The sequence below is a fragment of the Mya arenaria genome, chromosome 2, assembly GCF_026914265.1.
Source record: "Mya arenaria isolate MELC-2E11 chromosome 2, ASM2691426v1".
In the NCBI taxonomy this organism is placed as follows: Eukaryota; Metazoa; Mollusca; class Bivalvia; order Myida; family Myidae; genus Mya; species Mya arenaria.
In genome coordinates, this window is record NC_069123.1 from 24,292,705 (window position 1) to 24,303,707 (window position 11,003).

Consider the following 11,003-nt stretch of genomic DNA (forward strand, 5'->3'; position numbering starts at 1 on the left):
TGTATTGAAAATGAAAACGGACCCTAGAGTACATGTACACAGCCACGGGATTTGAGGGTGAAAATAAACACTAAAAAAAAAATTCTTCACCTACATGTATATATAAAAGTTTCAGATAGACGTATGTACGAAAATCGAGATACCTACCATATAATTTATTCTTTTAGTAAACATTGGATGGAATTCACATTCGTATTCTAGAAGACCATAATGCTTTACGACTAATTTCCGGTCACGCGATTTGGCACGAACAAAACTATTTCAAGGGTAAGTACTTTTACAGGTCAAACTATACTAAATCTCCAAACGTATTTTGGCAATCTTTAACTAGTGATCTCCCTTAACCACTTTTGGCAATCCGCCTATACCCCCACGCCCCCGATATGTTTTAGTATTAATTTTGATCTTTATTAATTTTAATAAGTTAACAAACATCAAGGCTCTAGCTGTAAAAGCTTGTGAAGGTAGCTATATTTGATCATTTCAATATATTTCGGGTGGAAAGCGTATCCAGAACAGAAACACGACATGCCGTCACTTTTAACATTGTGTAGGTGGTTCGACGATCTATTCCTAGCATTTTCTCTTCTTTTTTTGGTCAAAATATGGCACACTCTTATGTATTTTAGGCGCTTACCTAGCATCTAAGCGTACTGGAATCCTTCGCAACTTTATAGTAGGGTACCATATAACCCCTATGTTTGGGAGTGGATTAAAAACTGCGATCTGATATTTTGTCACCAGTCTTATGTCACAGGTTTTCAGACCAAAATTGGTTCATTCCGAGACAAAACACAGCCAGTCTGTTAGAATGCAGCATTAAAGGCTCCTCCCCAAAAGATACTCTTAATAATCTTAGTCTTAAATGGTGCTCTTTTGTGTAACTTGACCCAAGGTCATTCATTAAAGTTAATTAATCGATAATTTTATAATTCCGTTTAACATATTGTGTTAAGCTTTGCATTTATTTTTTAGTTTTCAAATATGCCTCATGCAATAAAATATCATTAAATTAAATTAAGATAAGAGTCATAAAAACTTCTTAGTGAAAATTTTCGAATTTTCGACAACGAAGTTTTTAAAAAACATCTATTTTTCATAAAATTTATTCATAGGCCTTTTTTTATTATATCTTGCTTATTTTCATATCTTTGGTGTATACACATTGTAAGTTTTCTTAAAATTTAACTTAAGAAAAAAACATTCTTCACTTAAACTTCAACTTAAATATGTTACAACCTTGATCGAGTAACATAACATATTTTATTAAATTTGATTTGTAAAGCTTTAGGTTTATACACAAGTTCACCACCCATCATTAAGTTAGGAGAAGAGGCTTTGAGATTGAATATTAATTGCAATATCACAGTTGAAACTGTTAATAATGAGAATAACAAAATTGGAGCAATCATATAATCAAAAATTGGAAAATGAACTAAAAATTGGATGATTGAGTTTACGTGATTTTTGTATAACTAAAAACATCATCACACTGTATAGAAAACTTGTTATATTGTTATTGCTATAAAACAAATTTAGATTATTTTCAATATTTTATTAACTGAACACCACAACGTTTGTCTTATTCCCATTGAATTGCAAGCCCCATAACGTACAATAATCAAACATAGCATTAAAGGCACTTTGTAAGTCATGGTCATTTTCAGCAAATAATACCGTGACATCTGCAAACAGCAAATATAAAAATTCTAAGGTTAACCTCACTATCATCAACACTTAGGCATTCAAAAGTAGCCCTATACATAGTGGCTAATCCTAGACATAAATTGGGATAACTCATTCAAAAATATGGAGAACATAATTGGTGGCAAATTCTCACCTTGATATACTCTAGTATGAAAAAAAGTTATAATAAAATATTGTTCACCTTATCACATGATTTTGCATGGGCAAACATATTATGTATGATTTTGATATATTTCCCGTCAATATTACGTGCAGGAGGTTTTTGCCATAAATGTATGCATTATCATAATCGAAGGCCTTTTAGAAATCAACAAAAACACAGTATATTTTTTCCTTTACCTAGGTAAAAGTCATAAAGAAGTTTAAATGAGAAAATGTGACCTTCTGTACTATACTCTTTTACGAAACCCAGCTGGTTCTTTACAAAGTAAATTATGACCTTTTAATACACAATTTAATCTTTCATTAATTATATTCGTAAACAACTTGCAAAACAATTGAAATAGTAGTACTCTATTGTTTTTCTGGTCTTTTACATCTGCCTTAATCTTATGCATGTATATAGGTAACTCTACGGCTCCCGACATCTGGAAAAATGCAAGAATCCAAAACAACTCTCAACAGTTTACAAACAATAGATACAATGTCATCTCTGTCAGCATTGTTTTGGAACTCATTAAAAACATTATCAAACAAAGAAGGACATTTATTTTTCAACAAACTTTTATCTTTTTTTAATTATTCAATGCTAAAACAACATTAAAAAAACTCATTGTAATATGTAACAGAAGCATCATCGAGGCCTTTATATTTAACATCATTACCGTCAACAACAGATTGATTCAACTTTATAAAGTGTTCATAATATACCTGACAAGAAATATTTGAGACAGTATCTTTCTTATCCCCAGAATAATTGTTTAACAATTTCTAAAATGCCTTAGGACTATAAGAGCGTTAATTAATATGTTTGTTACTAACATCATTATTAATGAAACAAATCTTACTGTTTTGTTCATTGTCTTTATAACATTTTATTGTTCCATAATAATTCTTATTGTGCAGATATATTTTTCTAGCAATATCACAATCAGCATCAAACCAAGGTTTCTTCTTAGAAGTATGTGGTTTGTACAAAGAGGTGTTCTTAGCAACAATTAGATTACAATTATCAGCAGCATTAACAGAGAGTTCAGATATTTTATTCGTTAAACTATCAATATTATATTCGGAATATGTTACTGTTAAAAATGTAATTAACTTCTGACTGTGTATTCAACAATGCCAGACAAAACTCTTTCTTTTACAGTAGTATCCAAGATTTTTTTTTAATCTGCTTTAAAATCAACATCACTATCATCAACATGGCCTTGTCTATCAGTATGATCTGATAATAATATTTATGATAACAAAAAATAAAGATATAGACGAGTGCGCATCCGAACAGATAGGGTCAAAGTCATTTACAGCAAATTGACGTTTGGAGAATTACAATGTGACAATGACACATAATGAACAAAACTTGTATTTTACATTAACATTTACCCAAGTACATTTCCGCATCTAAATGAGCAAAGTCCAGCATAACTGAACAACTCCAACAGACGATAACTATAGTTATAAACGCTACTCTGATGTAACGAAAATCTTTCTAAAGGAAAACCCAGATCCAAAAAATATAATGGATAATCATCTAAATTAGTATCTGGACGAAAATCTCCATGCTTGAAAACGCTAATTTCACAACATAATATTATACTAAGGGAACCGTCAAAAGCTAATTAAAACCCAGTAACAAACGTCTCCCATTCGACTAATAGAAGACATATTGATTTTAATTTTGATATCAGGCATATCTTACAGAGTGTTGAAACTTTACAGAAATGCTTATCAGCATGTGACGTTGTGCAACTGGGGCGTTGGGTGTTGCTTCGCAAAATTAGTGTAGAGGTATAGCTAGAGAAGACCAGAGCAAATGTTTGTCATAAAATCTTGTGTCGCGCATACCGGCAGAAGTTTATTAGCCATAGTAATGAAACTTAACATAAATATTGAGCAACATGGGAATTTGTGCACCTGCTGTTTTATGTCTGGCTGCACCTAGAAACCACAGATAAACGACCATTAACTGTGTTGAAAAAAAAAACAATATCTAGAGCTCTTGTGTCGGGAGTATCTAAAAAAAGTATTTGAACTACAACCATAACCATTTACAAGAATACTTATGAGCATGTGAAGTTGTACACCTGGAGTTTTGTTTGTGGTGAATTCCAATATCAGCATGTTATGGGCTTTTACAGTCTTATTCATATGTGTGAATATTGTCTCGTACTCCGGCTACAGCCTTTGATTATGGTTTAACTTTGCTATGTATGTGCTGATTTTCAAAAAAAACTTGAAGCAAAAATTTCACCACTGAAAGAGGGCGTGTCATGAAAAAAAATGTATGTAAGTCAAAGGTCAATGACATATTTAAGGGTCATTGAGCAGATTTCCTTGAAGTTTGGCTTGTCAGTGCCGTAACTTTGCCATGCATTGATAAATTTAAATAAAACTCTTTAGCAAAATTGTTTACCATTAAGTGACGTGTTTAAACGCGTGCAAAGTCGTGCATGTAATAACACGCATAGCGCCATTGATAAAACAGCAAAAAGGCGTGTCCCGTGCAAGGCACATGTCTGTGAATTAAAGGGCAAAGGTGGAAGGGGGGGGGGGGTAAACTATTTCGCAGAAAATGAAATAGTTCATCATGTGAAGCCATGTCGAATGCTAAACCAGTCTGTAAGTATGGTGGGTCAACAGAAACTGACACACTCTTGTGACTCGGGGATCTTTGGTCAGATTTGCTTTCAAATTTACAACGATGACATTCCAGGTCAAAAATAGGGTCAACAACACCGCATTTTATGGAAAATACATATGTGTACACTTATAGTAAATTAAAAATATAAAGTTAATTGGAAAAGTACTGAAGAAATATCTACAGGCTATCCTTTCAGTTTGATAAAAAATACAGTTTGAATTGCGTAAAAGGTTTAGGAGAGGACTAGATCAGAGCTTGAATTTAAATTCCATTTGTATGTCGGGTCTTAAAAGAGACCAATTAAGTACATGACTACGGGGACAGCCGAAGAATAAAACTGTTTTATAAAAAAAATAAGTCCAATTTCATTAGTAAAATAAAAACTTCAGTAAAGCGCATGCGCATAAGGTTCAATGAAATATTTAGACTCAATAATGAAAGAAGTGTGTGTTATATACGGCCAGTCACATGAGAATACACAAGGTGTGGTGTTATTGAAACACTTTTAGGCGTATCAAGTTTATTCGTATTTTGATGGACATTGCATTAAATGCATCCAGATCCGATTAAAGTGTTAAACAAAAAATAAAGGACACAAGGTAAGTGAAGTATTGAAACAGTTTCTGTAAATGATATGGGTATGAATCAGTGTAATGATTTGGAAAAAAGGCTTTTACATGATTAATTGTTGAAACAATTAATGAACACCGGGAAGAAGAAGTATTTGTATTATAGTTACCAGTAGCTTGTTTTCTAACACTGCAATAACATCTTTCCTGATCGTACAAGCGCATATAAGAAATTGAATAACATTTTCGATGAATCAATGATGTGCAATCAAGGTGTTTATCTGTTCATTAGGTCAATCTTTAAGATGATACCATAGTAGCGTAGTATGTACAAAGCTTTTATTCCTAATTGATATTTAAAGTTTTTCATTACTATTTATTTTTCATCAAATTATGCATATGCCTGTATTATTTGGATCTTTTTCTTGCTTAATTTCTATTAACGACTAGAATCGACTAAGATCTTTATTGAAACGCAACCGCCTGCTTTGGTGCAACTACGAAGGTTAACCTACAAGATATCCTTTTTCAAAAGTACCAAATTTCAAGTTTGAACAGTTTGGACTTGGTGAAAAAGCTCGACGTACGATGAAATAGTCATATCGCGATCTAAAATGTATTGTTCAACTCAATGGAAATATGTCAAATAGCATATCAGTTCGCCAAGGTGGTGTCCTTTCTTTGACGTTAGAGGGGGCGTATCCTAGGGACACAACCTTTTGATATTGAAAATTGTAATAACTGGTGGCTGGCTCGATCAAAAATATTCTTTATTAAAAGCATCTATAATATATATTTTATAGATAAAACAGTGAAAAGATTGAGAGAAAAAAACACAAAAATACAAGAATGTACAAATGCATCATTACACAGATGGTAAAGGCAAACCATTTTACATGGCGCCCATATATCTTAAGTGATAGTATAACAAGATGCCCACGAGGTCCTTGACGTTTTTGGTATTTTTTACCCAAAGAATATACATACTAATAATAGGCACTATACTGAGCCCACATCCAAAGAGAAGCAATCAGTGATGCGTATGATCCACAGACAGCAAAAGGAAAGACTTACTACAATACTTCACTCCTATCTGTACAATTTGTTTCCCTTAGATTATACTTCTGCTAGGGTTACATCATTTCAAGGGCCATAATTCACTCATATATAACTACTGAATGAGTTTGATTGAGAGATTATCAAAACTAAACACTGTATCGCGTTCACAAGCAACTGTTTACGGACACACGGACGGACATCACGCCATGGAATAAGCTTTTCTGGCATTTGGCCAGTAGAGCTAAAAATCATTCAACACTCTTTAAACAAAGGTAAGAAAGAAAACCCACTGCACTCCTTTAGTACAAGTTGTCTCTTTTAAACTTAATTTTCACCACTTTAACAAAGTCAAAGGAGTGAAAAAACTACACTCACTGAATACAGGTTGTCTTAGACTGTATGTTTTCACTTGGTAACAATAGCAATTTTGATAATTTCAAGGGCCATAATCAAGTAGTGCAAAGGCGGATCTGGCAGGTTTAATAAAGGCATCGAGCTTATGGATAGTTAACTACTTTATAAGTTTGATTATTGGATACAATCAAAAGTGATTATGTTTAACAAGTTAAACAAGCAAGGTCCTCACAATCGAGCTAAAGTATGTGTAAGCACGCAATGGTGTGACAGTTTCAAACAGTAATAACTACATGTAGAATCAATTGAACAGTTGTATTGGGAGTGTCAAAAAACACAACAACTATGGAATAAATTAAACAACTTTATTGCATCGACGTCAATGAATATAACACTTTACAAACAAGAAGCCCTATTAGGCATTGTCAAAAAAAGCAAGTACAGTAATATCTGTAATTTTCTAATTATCTTAATGAAATTTTATATCAACTCAACAAAATGTAATGACAGACAACTGTCATTCGATGCATTTTTGCATTATCTGAAATTAAGAATAAAAATAGAAGAGCAAATAGAATTAAACATTGATAAGTATGAAACCCATAGGAGAAATTGGGAAGTACTCAATAGTTAAAACAACTTCTATACATAGAAAGACACATCTAGCCTAAACAACGTATATTACATCATGGTTTTTAATCCAGAAATAAATAAAGTAATATTTTTGAACACAAAAAGGGACATCACTTTGTGTATGTGTGTGGGTATGTGTGCGTGTGTCTGTGCATGTGTGCGTGTGTGTGTGTGTGTGTTTGTGTGTGTATGTGTGTGTGTTTTAGAAAAATGTTCTAACCAACATAGAATGTTTAAGTGTATGCATATTCTTGATATATATGATATATGTTGAAAATAAATGAGAAAAAAAAACACTACATGTTTCAGAAATCTCAAAACTCTTAATAAATTGTTATCAGAGGGACTGATATCACTGGACATGTCTTTATTTTTTATCGAATGAAAGTAATATGGTAAATGTCATTTCTCAGATTGATTTATGATATTTTCAGACACCTAAACCAATTTAGAAATGTTTTATATTTGATTACCTCATAACTCAGTTTATAGTCAAGTATGTGGAGTTATCTTCCCCGACATTAGGTTATACTATTGTCACTGTTTGATCCACGTTCTGTTCTGATAAAATCAACGTCAGCATAGTCTGTCGGACTTGGCGGCCTCAGTCTCGGAGGTGGTTTGCTGGCTGTCTCCAAATGTTCTATGTCTATAAATTATCTGCATAAACTAGGTTGGTTTCTGAACCCTAGAAAAACATAATAATGTCATTGGATGCCGACAATGTATAAAGTATATACTATACTAATTCCAAACAACATCAGTAAAAATATGAAGTAATAACACACATCGGAATGTTATTGTAATTATCAACAATTCTTGAAGTGAATCATTTTTTTGGAGTAATTGAGAATGGAAAATGAGTCATCTAAATTTCAGTAAGATAGTTTTACAAAACAACGCCAACTTAATAATTTTTGATATATTGTTACATTTCATAAGTTCATCTAATTTGAAAGAGTTTGGGTGGCGAATGTAATAAGGGACAATTAGTTTTTTACTTATGGTTGAAAAACGGTTACATTCAAGTAAGTAGTGAAATTCATCACCAATAACATTCTTAGAACACAACTGACATATTCTTTAGTTTCTCACAATGTTTAAATGTCTGTCGTTTTTCAATTGGTAAAGAATGGTTTGTGGTCCTACATTTGCAAATCATTTTACTAAGGTTACTATGGTCAAGATAATTTCAAAACAATGATTATTCTTAAACCTCCTAAATACAAGACATTTGGAAGAACTATCAACAGAATAAGTTCCGTTTTGCAAGAATTGGTCATACAGTCTACTTTAAACAATGGACTTAAAAAGATCAAGATTTTTGACTGATTGATTTCTAAAATAATGAGACAAACCAAGTTTGTTTAACGTCTAACAAAGGATATCCGTTGAGAAACAAGACCTCTGCTAATATGCGGTTTTAGATAAACCTTTTCGTTCACAATTTGCTCGAGTAATATAAAACATTTGATTCAATATGTAAAACTATGTGTTTTATACCAATTTCACCATAGAACCTGAAGTTTGGAGCAGAAGCTTTGAGATTGAGTATTGATTTGCAATAAAACTGTTAACTTATTTTGATATTTTCAAAACCAAAGGCACTTTATAAGTCATCATTAATTTTTAGCAAATAATATCGTCGTATCTCCATACAACAAATAAAAAAAATCCTAAGGTAAACATCACTATCACCAACACTAAGGCATTCAAAAGTAATCTTAGACAAAGTGGCTATCCCTAGACATAAATTGTGATAAATAATTAAAAAATATAAAGAACAGAATTGGTGACAAATTCTCACCTTGACGTACTCCAGATGACTACTAAACAATAAATGAAGAATTGTTCACCTTAACACATGATTTTGCCTTTGCCGTCAATATTATGTGCAAGTTTTTGAATCGAAGGTCTTTTTGCAGTCAACAAAAGCACTGTATATTTTTTCCCAGCACCCAAGTAAAAGTCAAAAAGTAGTTTCAATGGGGGATATATGACCTACTGTTTTATACTGTTTTAGGAAACTCAGCTGATTCTTCACAAAGAAAAGTATGACTTTCTAAATAACAATTTAATCTATCATGAATAACATTCGTAAACTAAATACCTGCAAAAATGAGTTGAAAAAGTAATACCTCTTTTGTTATTCGGGTCTTTTATTTTTTCTATAATCTAATATAAAGGAAATATAACTCCATGGCTACAGACATCGGGAAAAATGCCAGCATCCAACATAACATTCAAAAGTTGACAAACAATAGATAAAATATCATCTCTTTCTGCATTTATTTTAACTCATTTAGAACATTATCAAACAAAGAAGGACATTTTTTTCAACAGACTTGCACTTTTTTTTAATTCTTCAATGGTAAAAAGCATCTAAAAACTCATTGATATATGGGAAAATACAATGTGACATTGACACATAGTCATACAAAACTTGTATATTTACATGTACACTTACCCAAGTACATATAATTTTAACATCTGCATTTGCAAAGTCCAGAAGAATTGCACAGATCCAACCGACAATAACCGTAGCTATTAACGTTTCTCTGGTCTAACAAAATCTTTCTAAAGGAATACCTAGATCCAAATGATTTTTACGCTAATTTCACAACATAGTATTATACCATGGGAATAGTCAAAAGTTAATTAGCACCTGAGGTAACAAACGTCTCCCATTCGACTTATAGAATACATATTGATTTTTCTAATCTGTCTGTCTGTCCGTCACAGATATATGGCATATCTAACAAAGTGTTGGAACTTTACATAAATGTTAATCAGCATGTGACGTTGTGCACCTGGGCTTTGTGTGTTGCTTCGCCAAATTAGTGCAGGGCGATGGCCTTTGATTTAGTTAAAACAGAAAAGACTAGAGCAATTGTTTGTCATAAAATCTTGTGTCGCGCAGAGCTGCATACATTTAATTGACATAGTGTTGAAACTAAACTTAAATATTGAGCAACGTAGGAACTTGTGCACCTGTTGTTTAATGTCTTGTGGCACCTAGAAACCACAGACAAACGGCCATTGACTGTGTTGAAATAAAGGAAAAACAGCATTTACGGCATGAGATCTTTTGTCAGGAGTATCTAAAAAGTATTTGAACTACAACCTTGAACATTTACAAGAATATTTATGAAGTTGTGAAGTTGTACACTTTGTACAAACTTTGTACAGTTGTACAAAAGAGTTTTGTTTGTGGTGATTCCAAGATCAGCATGTTATGGGCCTTTACTTGGTTAACAGTTTTATACATATGTGTGAATATTGTCTCGTATTCCAGCTACAGACTTGAATAATGTTTTAACTTTGCTATGCATGTGCTGATTTTAAAAATAACTTGGCGCAAAAAGTTCACCACTGAAAGAGGGCGTGTCATGAAAAAAGATCCATGTATGTAAGTCAAACGTCAATGACATATTTAAGGGTCATTGGGCATTGCCGTAACTTTGTCATGCATAGATAAATTTAACAAAAAACTATTAAGCAAAATTGTTTATCAAGTGATGTGTTTACACTCGTGCAAAATCGTCTATGTAATCACACTACTAGCGTCATTGATAAAAAAGTAGGGTCCCGTGCAAGCACATGTCTGTGAATCAAATGTAAGTATGGTGGGTCAAAAGAAACTGACACACTTTTGAGACTATGGGATCTTTGGTCAGATTTGCTTTCAAATTTACAACAATGACATTCCAGGTCAAAAATAGGGTCAACAACACCGCAATTTATGGAAAATACATATGTTTACACTTATAGTAAATTAAAAATTTAAAGTAAATTGGAAAAGTACTGAAGAAATATCTACAGGCTATCCTTTCAGTTTGATAAAACATACAGTTTGAATTGCGTAAAAGGTTTAGGAG